Source organism: Apodemus sylvaticus, chromosome 15, assembly GCF_947179515.1.
Source record: "Apodemus sylvaticus chromosome 15, mApoSyl1.1, whole genome shotgun sequence".
Classification (NCBI taxonomy): Eukaryota; Metazoa; Chordata; class Mammalia; order Rodentia; family Muridae; genus Apodemus; species Apodemus sylvaticus.
Genome location: NC_067486.1, coordinates 3,661,945 through 3,670,332, shown reverse-complemented (window position 1 = coordinate 3,670,332; position 8,388 = coordinate 3,661,945). Strand labels below are relative to the sequence as shown.

The 8,388-nt window shown below is 44.1% G+C and overlaps 1 long non-coding RNA gene across 1 annotated transcript; it reads left to right on the top strand.

Annotated features, from left to right (window-relative positions):
- Positions 1–3,439, top strand: LOC127666238 (uncharacterized). Its single transcript, XR_007973577.1, has 3 exons — positions 1–82; positions 236–377; positions 3,237–3,439. It is a non-coding gene; the product is annotated as an uncharacterized LOC127666238 (long non-coding RNA).
- The last annotated feature ends 4,949 nt before the right edge of the window (positions 3,440–8,388 follow it).

The following is an 8,388-nucleotide window of genomic DNA, read 5'->3' as shown; positions in this document are numbered from 1 at the left end:
ATGAAAACCACAGCGGAGAAGAGAAGAGATCAGCCTAGGGCTAGTGACAGCCATGGTCTGCCCAGCACATACCGGTTACCAGGTAAGATAACTAGTTCTGTCCAAAATAGCTACTTTGAAATGTCAGCTCTTTCTGGTCCTGCTCCTAGGGGCTCAGTGTCTGATTTTGGTCTACTCATGTCTGCCATGTTTTCTGAGTTCCCTGTATTGAGAATCTCCCTCTAACTCCCTTCAGGTTGAACATAACAGTCCCCAACAGAGGACCCAACCCATAGCCAAAAGCACCGTGGTGATTGATTATGCTGCTTCTTGTGGTGTAAGCCACTAGGACCCAGCATTCTGGGCAGGCATCTGACTTCACACAGCAAGTCTTCAAGGTAAGGGTTCTTCAGGTCTTAAGGATAAGGGTTTATCTTACTGCTTGCTCTGGAATGAGGCCTTGTGCCCTAGGTGTGATCTCCGATGAAGTGTGACTCCAGCTAACTTAACCTAAGACGAGGTTGTGACCTCATCTTTTCAGAAGAGTGTGCATCAGCTGCACTGGCCGCAGGCCCGCAATCTCACTGGGGCTTCCAGAACTGTGTGCATTCCGGTGTATGAACCACAGGCCCACGATCCTGCTGGGCTTTTTCATGCCATGCTTTTCATTCTGCTGTGCTACAGATACTTGTTGACTACATGTTCTGTGAAGTCCCAAAGCCAGGCAATACACAGATATGCCTGTCCTGCAGGGTAACCTTATTGCCATGAAGTATTGCTCTCTGCCTGTAAGGTTGCAGAGCTGTTTAGCACACACTGTCCTCACTGTGTTACAGTTTAAGTGCAAGATGTCCAGAGTCCCATGTGCTTGAATAGCTGCCTCCACGCCCCCCCCCCCCCCCCCCGGTTTCTGGGGACCTTATAAATACTTCTAGACTTCCTAGGAGGTGAACACCCACATAGGTGTGCCTTTGAGGGTTGTAAGCAGACCTGCTCCAGTGCTCTCCTGTTTCCTATTTTCCATGATGAAACATAGGCTGTCGTGGACTAAGCTGTTGCAGGTACCGTGGCTTTCCACCAATAAGTATTTCCTGAGACTGTGAGCCAACTTTCCTTTCCCCCATGGACTTTTCCTCCGTCAAGTACTCTGTTACAGTGCTGAGGCATCAATGAGTTCTTGCAAAGTCCATGTCCTCCAAAGGCCAAGCACACTGGAGCAACCTGTGGGCCCTCAGTTCCTAGTGAGGTAGTTCAGATACCTTCAGGCTTTCAGAAGTTACAGCACTTGAGTCAATGCCAACAGTACAGCCAGAGTGGAGAAGGGAGCTGTGGGGTAAGAGGACACTGGGCGCCATGTGAAGACCAGCCTGCAGAAAGCCTCTGAGAAGTCCCCTGGCCACCCACTTTCCTTCCTGGCACCCTCCAAAAACAGACAAGCCTCTTTTGCTGGAGCCTTTTCCTGCGTATGGAGTACGTTAATGTGGATTTTACAAATGAGAGAAGCATACTATCTCCGAGTCTGGCTGTTTTGTTTAATATAATGATCTCTTAAAATATCCTGACTTTATCCTTTCTGGGTGGGTGAAGCGCCACTGTGAACACACTGCACCATCTTCATTTACTCATCTGTTCAGACTCCAACACTGGGTTTATAACGCGACTGTTGTGATTAGTTCTGCAGTAAACACCGTGTACAGGCGTTTGCAGTGTGCTGATTTAGGTTCCTTCCAGAATATTTAGAAGCAATCTAGTTGGATCCTATGAGGTTCTGTTTGTAGGTTTCTTTTTTTTGGTTTTTGGTTTTTTGGTTTTTTTTTTTTTTTTGGGGGGGATTTGGTGTTTTCGAGACAGGGTTTCTCTGTGTAGCCCTGGCTGTCCTGGAACTCACTTTGTAGACCAGGTTAGCCTCCAACTCAGAAATCTGCCTGTCTCTGCCTCCCAGAGTGCTGGGATTACAGGTGTGCGCCACCACCGCCCGGCTTGTTTGTCGTTTTCTTAAGGACCTGCATGCTGATTTCCACTGTGCTGGCAGTGATTTGCATCAGGGCCAGCAGTGAGGAAAGTGTTCCGCCCTACACCATCCTAGGCAGTGAGAAGGTCAGGATGGAGTCTAGTCGGGCTTTGCCTCAGGTTCCTATGATGGCTGTGGACGCTGAACATACACGTGTTCCATCTGTATCAGTACTTCATCAATTGAGAACTGTTCATTTGTAGTTTTAAGTAGGACCGTTTGGGGTTTAATTTTGTAAGTGTTTGTATATTCTGGAGACTGCCCACCTTTACATGTCGTCTCAGTGAAGGTGTCTATTGCTGCAATTCACCACAACCAAAAGCAACTTGAGAAGAAAAGGGCTTATAAACACATGACCCTCAGGTCACAGTCCACTATAGGGAGGTCAGGATAGGAAATCAAGGAAGAAACCTGGCTTTATTTTCTGTATAGGTGTCTTGTCTGCATGTGTGCGTAGGTGCACTGCATGCATGCAGTATCCACAGAGGCCAGAGGAGGCATCAGTTCCCCTAGAACTAGAATTGTGAATAGTTGTGAGCTGCCAGGTCCGTCCGAGAACCCACTCCAAGTCAAAGAGCAGCAAGCTCCTGGCCCTGAGCATCTTTCCAGCCCCCTTTGCAGTGTCTTCCAAAGATTTTGGCATTACCTTAAGGTCTGGTTCTTTTGCACAGTGAAGGAGAAACTTGGTTTCATCCTCCTCATGTGGGCGCCCATGTTCTGGGCAGCCCTCGGAGCAGAAGACCGGCTCTTACCCCACCATGTTTTCAGGTACTGTTGTTTAAAAGGTGGCTGATCTGCTGTTGCGCTCCGTGGGAGTGAGTGCCCAGGGCCAGTTCCATGCAGTCTGTCACTGTGACTCTAGCGTTGTGGACACAGGCCCAGCACTGCGCTTTTCACTTGGGTTGTGTTGTCTATTCCTTTGTGAGTCCCAGGTATTTTTCTCATTCTGTGAAAGATACCATTAGACTTTTGAGGGGTTTGCATGGACTCTGTGGGTCATTTTAAGTGTCAAGGCCATTTTCACAGCATTGACTCCACCCATCTGGGAGCACAAGTGTCTCCATCTTCTACTATCTTCTTGAATATATTTCTCTAGGATTTAAATCTTTTCCTTGTAGAGGTCTTTGAGCGCCTGTGGTTAGGTTTATTTGTAGTTACTGTATTTTTAAAGCTATTCTGAGTCGGATTATTTCTCCGCCACCTTTCTCGGCATGCGCCTGTGCTGATTTGTATTGTTTCCTTGCAGATTTACCTGACACCAGAGTATTCTGGTAGAACCCAGGGTACGTACAACATGGTGTCATGTCCACTGCAAACAGGAAAGGATGGGCTCTTCTGTTCTCGTCTCAGGGCCTCCCTCCTGGTACTTCCTCCTGCACTGCTGCTGTGGCTAAGACTCAAGCACTGTACTGAGGAAGTCTTCTGTTCCTGGCTTCAGAGGAAATGGTTTTAATCTTTCCCTACTTAGTAAATGTGCTTTTGCTCTGAAACAGTCTTATAACACTGAGAGATGTTCCTACTACGGCTAGTTTTTTTGTGACTTTTATCTAGAATGATTAAAGGCTTTTTCTGTATCAAGATAGCTACGAGATCTATGTCCATGAGGTAATAATTATGTGGCTAATCTTGGTTATTAACTCTACTGAATCAGGAATCAACTGAAAACCAAGCATCTGGGCATGCCGGTGTGGGATTTCTTGATTGCATCATTCCAGGTGGGAAGACCCATCCCAAGTCTGGGCCACACCTTGGTATCACACATACATATCTCATGGTATCATACATACAAGAGCCCGAAAGAAGGAAGCTTTTGCTCTTTGCCTGATAGCCCTCAGTCTCCCTTGCGTGTTAGTCTGTCCTGTTGATGACACAGACATCCTTCTATGGTACTAGAGCCTACTCCTTCAGGATTCCAACAGATGTAAGACCAACAGTTATCTTGGAGCCAGGCGTGGTGGTGTACGCCTGTGATCCCAGCACTCTGGGAGGTAGAGGCAGGCGGATTTCTGAGTTGGAGGCCAGCCTGGTCTACAGAGTGAGGTCCAGGACAGCCAGGGCTACACAGAGAAACCCTGTCTTGAAAAAAACAAAAAACAAAAGCAAAAAAAACAAAAACAAACAAACAAACAAACAAAAAAACAACAAAAACCCCAGTTATCTTGGAATCTTCCATGGCTCCAGCTCTAGATTGGGACTAAGGCGACATTCAGTTTCACATAGACTAAGCAACTACTGGACTCTTGGTCTTTCTGCCAGGAGATGGCTACTGTTGTACTGCCCAGAGCACAGCCTGTAAAATGCTCTAAATCTCATATATATGTACACATTGCACTCATGTGTGTGCATGCGTGTTCTCTACAGTACCCTAACTAATATAAGAATTTTTAGTTTGAGACAGTCTCACTTTGTAATCAAGACTTGTCTCAAACTTGTGCCAATCCTTCTATCAGGAACATTGGGATGACAGGTGTGGGCACTAGGCCTGCTTTCCTTGAGACTATTTCATATTGTACCTTTACAGACCTGTGTATACTGAACTATCTTTATAGCATTAGAATTAAGTCGACCTGGTCATGGTGAATGACCTAACATGTTGCTGAATTTATCTTGCAGGTGTTGCATGGAGGCTCTTGGTGCCCAGGTTTATCAGGGGAATGGGTTTAGTTGGCTTTGTTGCATTCTCACAACATCTTGGCAGCAGGTTAACCAATTACTGAATTGCTGAATGACTTTGGCATCATTCTTTCCCTTTCTATTTTATGGAATAACTTGAGACATTGCTATAAGCTCTCTACGGGTCTGGAAGAATTCGATGGTGGCAAAATCTAGTCCCCAGTTTTTCTTTTTAGTTGACTGTTATTACTGCCTCATCTCATTGCTCAGTATAAACATGTAAGTGGTTTGCCACGCCTTGCTTTGTTAGGCCATCTGCATGTAGAATGTAATGCCTGTAATCCCAGCATTTAGAGGAGGCAGAGGCAGGCAGATTTCTGAGTTCGAGGCCAGCCTGGTCTACAGAGTGAGTTCCAGGACAGCCAGGGCTATACAGAGAAACCCTGTTTGGAAAAAAAAACAAATCTAAAAAACCAAAAAACAAAACAAACAAACAAACAACCCACACTTTTACTCTTTTAACCCAAGAATATATCAACTAACCTCTTAGTGTTGAACTGTTCTTGAAAACCTAAACAAAACTCTTTTGTTCATGCATATTGGCATTTTTTTTATATTGTACCAATACCATACAGTTTTTTTTTATTCGATATATTTTTTATTTACATTTCAAATGATTTCCCCTTTCCTAGCCCCCCCACTCCCAAAAAGTCCCGTAAGCCCCCTTCTCTCCCCCTGTCCTCCCACCCACCCCTTCCCACTTCCCCGTTCTGGTTTTGCTGAATACTGCTTCATTGAGTCTTTCCAGAACAAGGGGCCACTCTTCCTTTCTTCTTGTACCTCATTTGATGTGTAGATTATGTTTTTGGTAATCCAGGTTTCTGGGTTAATATCCACTTATTAGTGAGTGCATACCATGATTCATCTTTTGAGTCTGGGTTACCTCACATATTGGCATTTTAACAAACTGAAAAGCCAACCTGATATTTTGTTCAGATTGTTTAAGCTTCCTGTATAGACCATCCTCAATTTGGGTCTCCTAGCCACAGCTAAACCTAATCCTAACAGGTCAGTTTTGGCATTGGGATTCTGCATCATTCAGGTTGTATAACCTGTAATGGTTTAAACAGCAAGGAACTATTTGGTCCTTGAATGATTTGATAGACACTATATGACTCTCTGTGCCTGACATGTTTTTAGTGCCATTTCTTTTGAACACTTTTTTTCCAGTTTCTTCAATGGGCTATTATTATAGGACTTCTCAAAGATCCTGCTAGTGGTTCAATAATACATGGAGACTTCTAATATCGTTTAAAGCTTAGGCCTTTTGCTGGGACAGTTTTCCAGCTAACTTAAACGTAACCTGGCTATTCTAGCCTACAACTTGCCATGTGGCTAGCTCTATACCTCTCTGCTCCAGCTTCATCTGGTCCATTTGTTCCCTTAAGTGTCTGCTTCCAAACCTGAGTCTGCTTTCCTTCCCTGCGGAACTCTCTCTGCCCAGAAGTTCCACCTTCATATTTCTGCTCCAGCTATTGGCTGTCAGGTCTTTATTACAACCCCTCAGCAGTGAGACCTTACACGTCTTAGGTTGTCTTTAGGCAGGGGAGGAAGGATGCACATTTACATACAGAAAACCCCCGTGATGGGTCATAGAAATCACAATACCAAAGTCCTGCCAGCACTTAGCTATCTGCTAGTATAGAATCACCAATGGAAAATACAGAAACACCTTAATACAATTTGAGGAAGGTCACCCCAACAAGGCATTGCTTTCTTCAGGTAGTCTATCTTTCTGAGAACCCCTCTGCATTCTACGGAGGGATTCATAAACTTATTAACAGAGAAGGTGCATAGTATATATATTGTTAAAGATTTTAATTTTCTATATTCTTTGTTTACATTCTGAATGCTTTCCCCTTTCCCTGTTCCCCACCCCCCCATTGGTCTCATAAGCCCTCTTCCCTCTGCCCATTTCCCAATCACCCCCTCCCTTTTCCCTGTCCTGGTACTCCCCTACAATGCTGGATCAACTCTTTTCAGAGCCAGGGCCCTCTCTTTCCCTCTTCTTGGGTATCATTTGGTATGCTAATTGTGTCTTGAGAATTCAGAGCTGCTGGGCTAATTAACATCCACTTACTGCATTGTCATGTCCAGTTGTCTGAGCAACCGCCAGACTGATTTCCAGAGTGGTTGCACCATCTTACAATCCCACCAGCAGTGGAGGAGTGTTCCTCTTTCTCCACATCCTCGCCAACACCTGCTGTCTCCTGAGTTTTTAACCTTAGCCATTCTGACTGGTGTGAGGTGAAATCTCAGGGTTGTTTTGATTTACATTTCCCTAATGATTAATGATGTTGAACATTTAGACAACATAAGGAGGTCAAAGGGATACAAATTGGAAAGGAAGAAGTCAAACTATCACTATTTGCAGATGATATGATAATATACTTAAGTGACCCAAAAAACTCTACCAGAGAACTCCTACAGCTGATAAACTTCAGCAAAGTGGCTGGCTACAAAATCAACTCAAGCAAATCAGTAGCCTTCCTATACTCAAAGGATAAGCAGACTGAGAAAGAAATTAGGGAAATGACACCCTTCACAATAGCCACAAACAATATAAAGTATCTTAGTGTGACTCTAACCAAACAAGTGAAAGATCTATACAACAAGAACTTCAGGTCTCTGAAGAAGGAAATCGAAGAAGACCTCAGAAAATGGAAAAATCTTCCATGCTCATGGATTGGCAGGATTAATATAGTTAAAATGGCCATCTTGCTAAATGCAATCTACAGATTCAACACAGTCCCCATCAAAATCCCAACTCAGTTCTTCATAGAGTTAGAAAGAGCAATTCTCAAATTCATCTGGAATAACAAAAAAAAAAAACCCAGCTAAAACTATTCTCAACAGTAAAAGAACTTCTGAGGGAATCAGTATCCCAGACCTCAAACATTACTACAGAGTAATAGTGATAAAAAAAACTGCATGGTATTGGTACAATATCAGGCAAGTAGACCAATGGAATAGGAGTGAAGACCCAGAAATGAACCCACACACCTATAGTCACTTGATCTTCGACAAAGGAGCTGAAACCATCCAGTGGAAAAAAGATACCCTTTTCAACAAATGGTGCTGGTTCAATTGGAGGTCAGCATGCAGAAGAATGTGAATTGACCCATTCTTATCTCCTTGTACTAAGCCCAACTCCAAGTGGATAAAGATTTATTTATTTAGTTCATGTACGTGATTACACTGTTGCTGTCTTCAGACACACCAGAGGGTATCGGATCCCATTACAGATGGTTGTGAGCCACCATGTGGTTGCTGGGAATTGAACTCAGGACCTCTGGAAGAGGAGTCAGTGAGTCATCTCTCCAGCCCACATATTATAATTTTTAAACATTTAAATTATATCTGTTGTATTTGTCTGATTGTGTGGTGCACATGTGGGGCTGCACGCAAGCCGTGGTGCACATGTGCAGGTCAGGGAATAGTATGCAGGGTTAGACTGCAGGAGTTGTCTCCTAGTTCCATGTGGGTCCTGGTGATCCAACTCAGGTTAGCAGGCCTGGCCGCAGGCTTTACTGAGCTCTCTTCTCTTGCCAGTCCCATGTTACCATTTTTATTGGGTTCTTCTTTATATCAAGTTGTCTTTTAGAGTTAAATATTTGGCCTTCTTACTTTGTCTTTTGTTAAAGGTATGCTAATCAAAGAATTTCTCTGCATAGCTTTGGCTGTCTTGTAACTCAGCAATCTGCCTGCCTCTGGTTGAGTACACC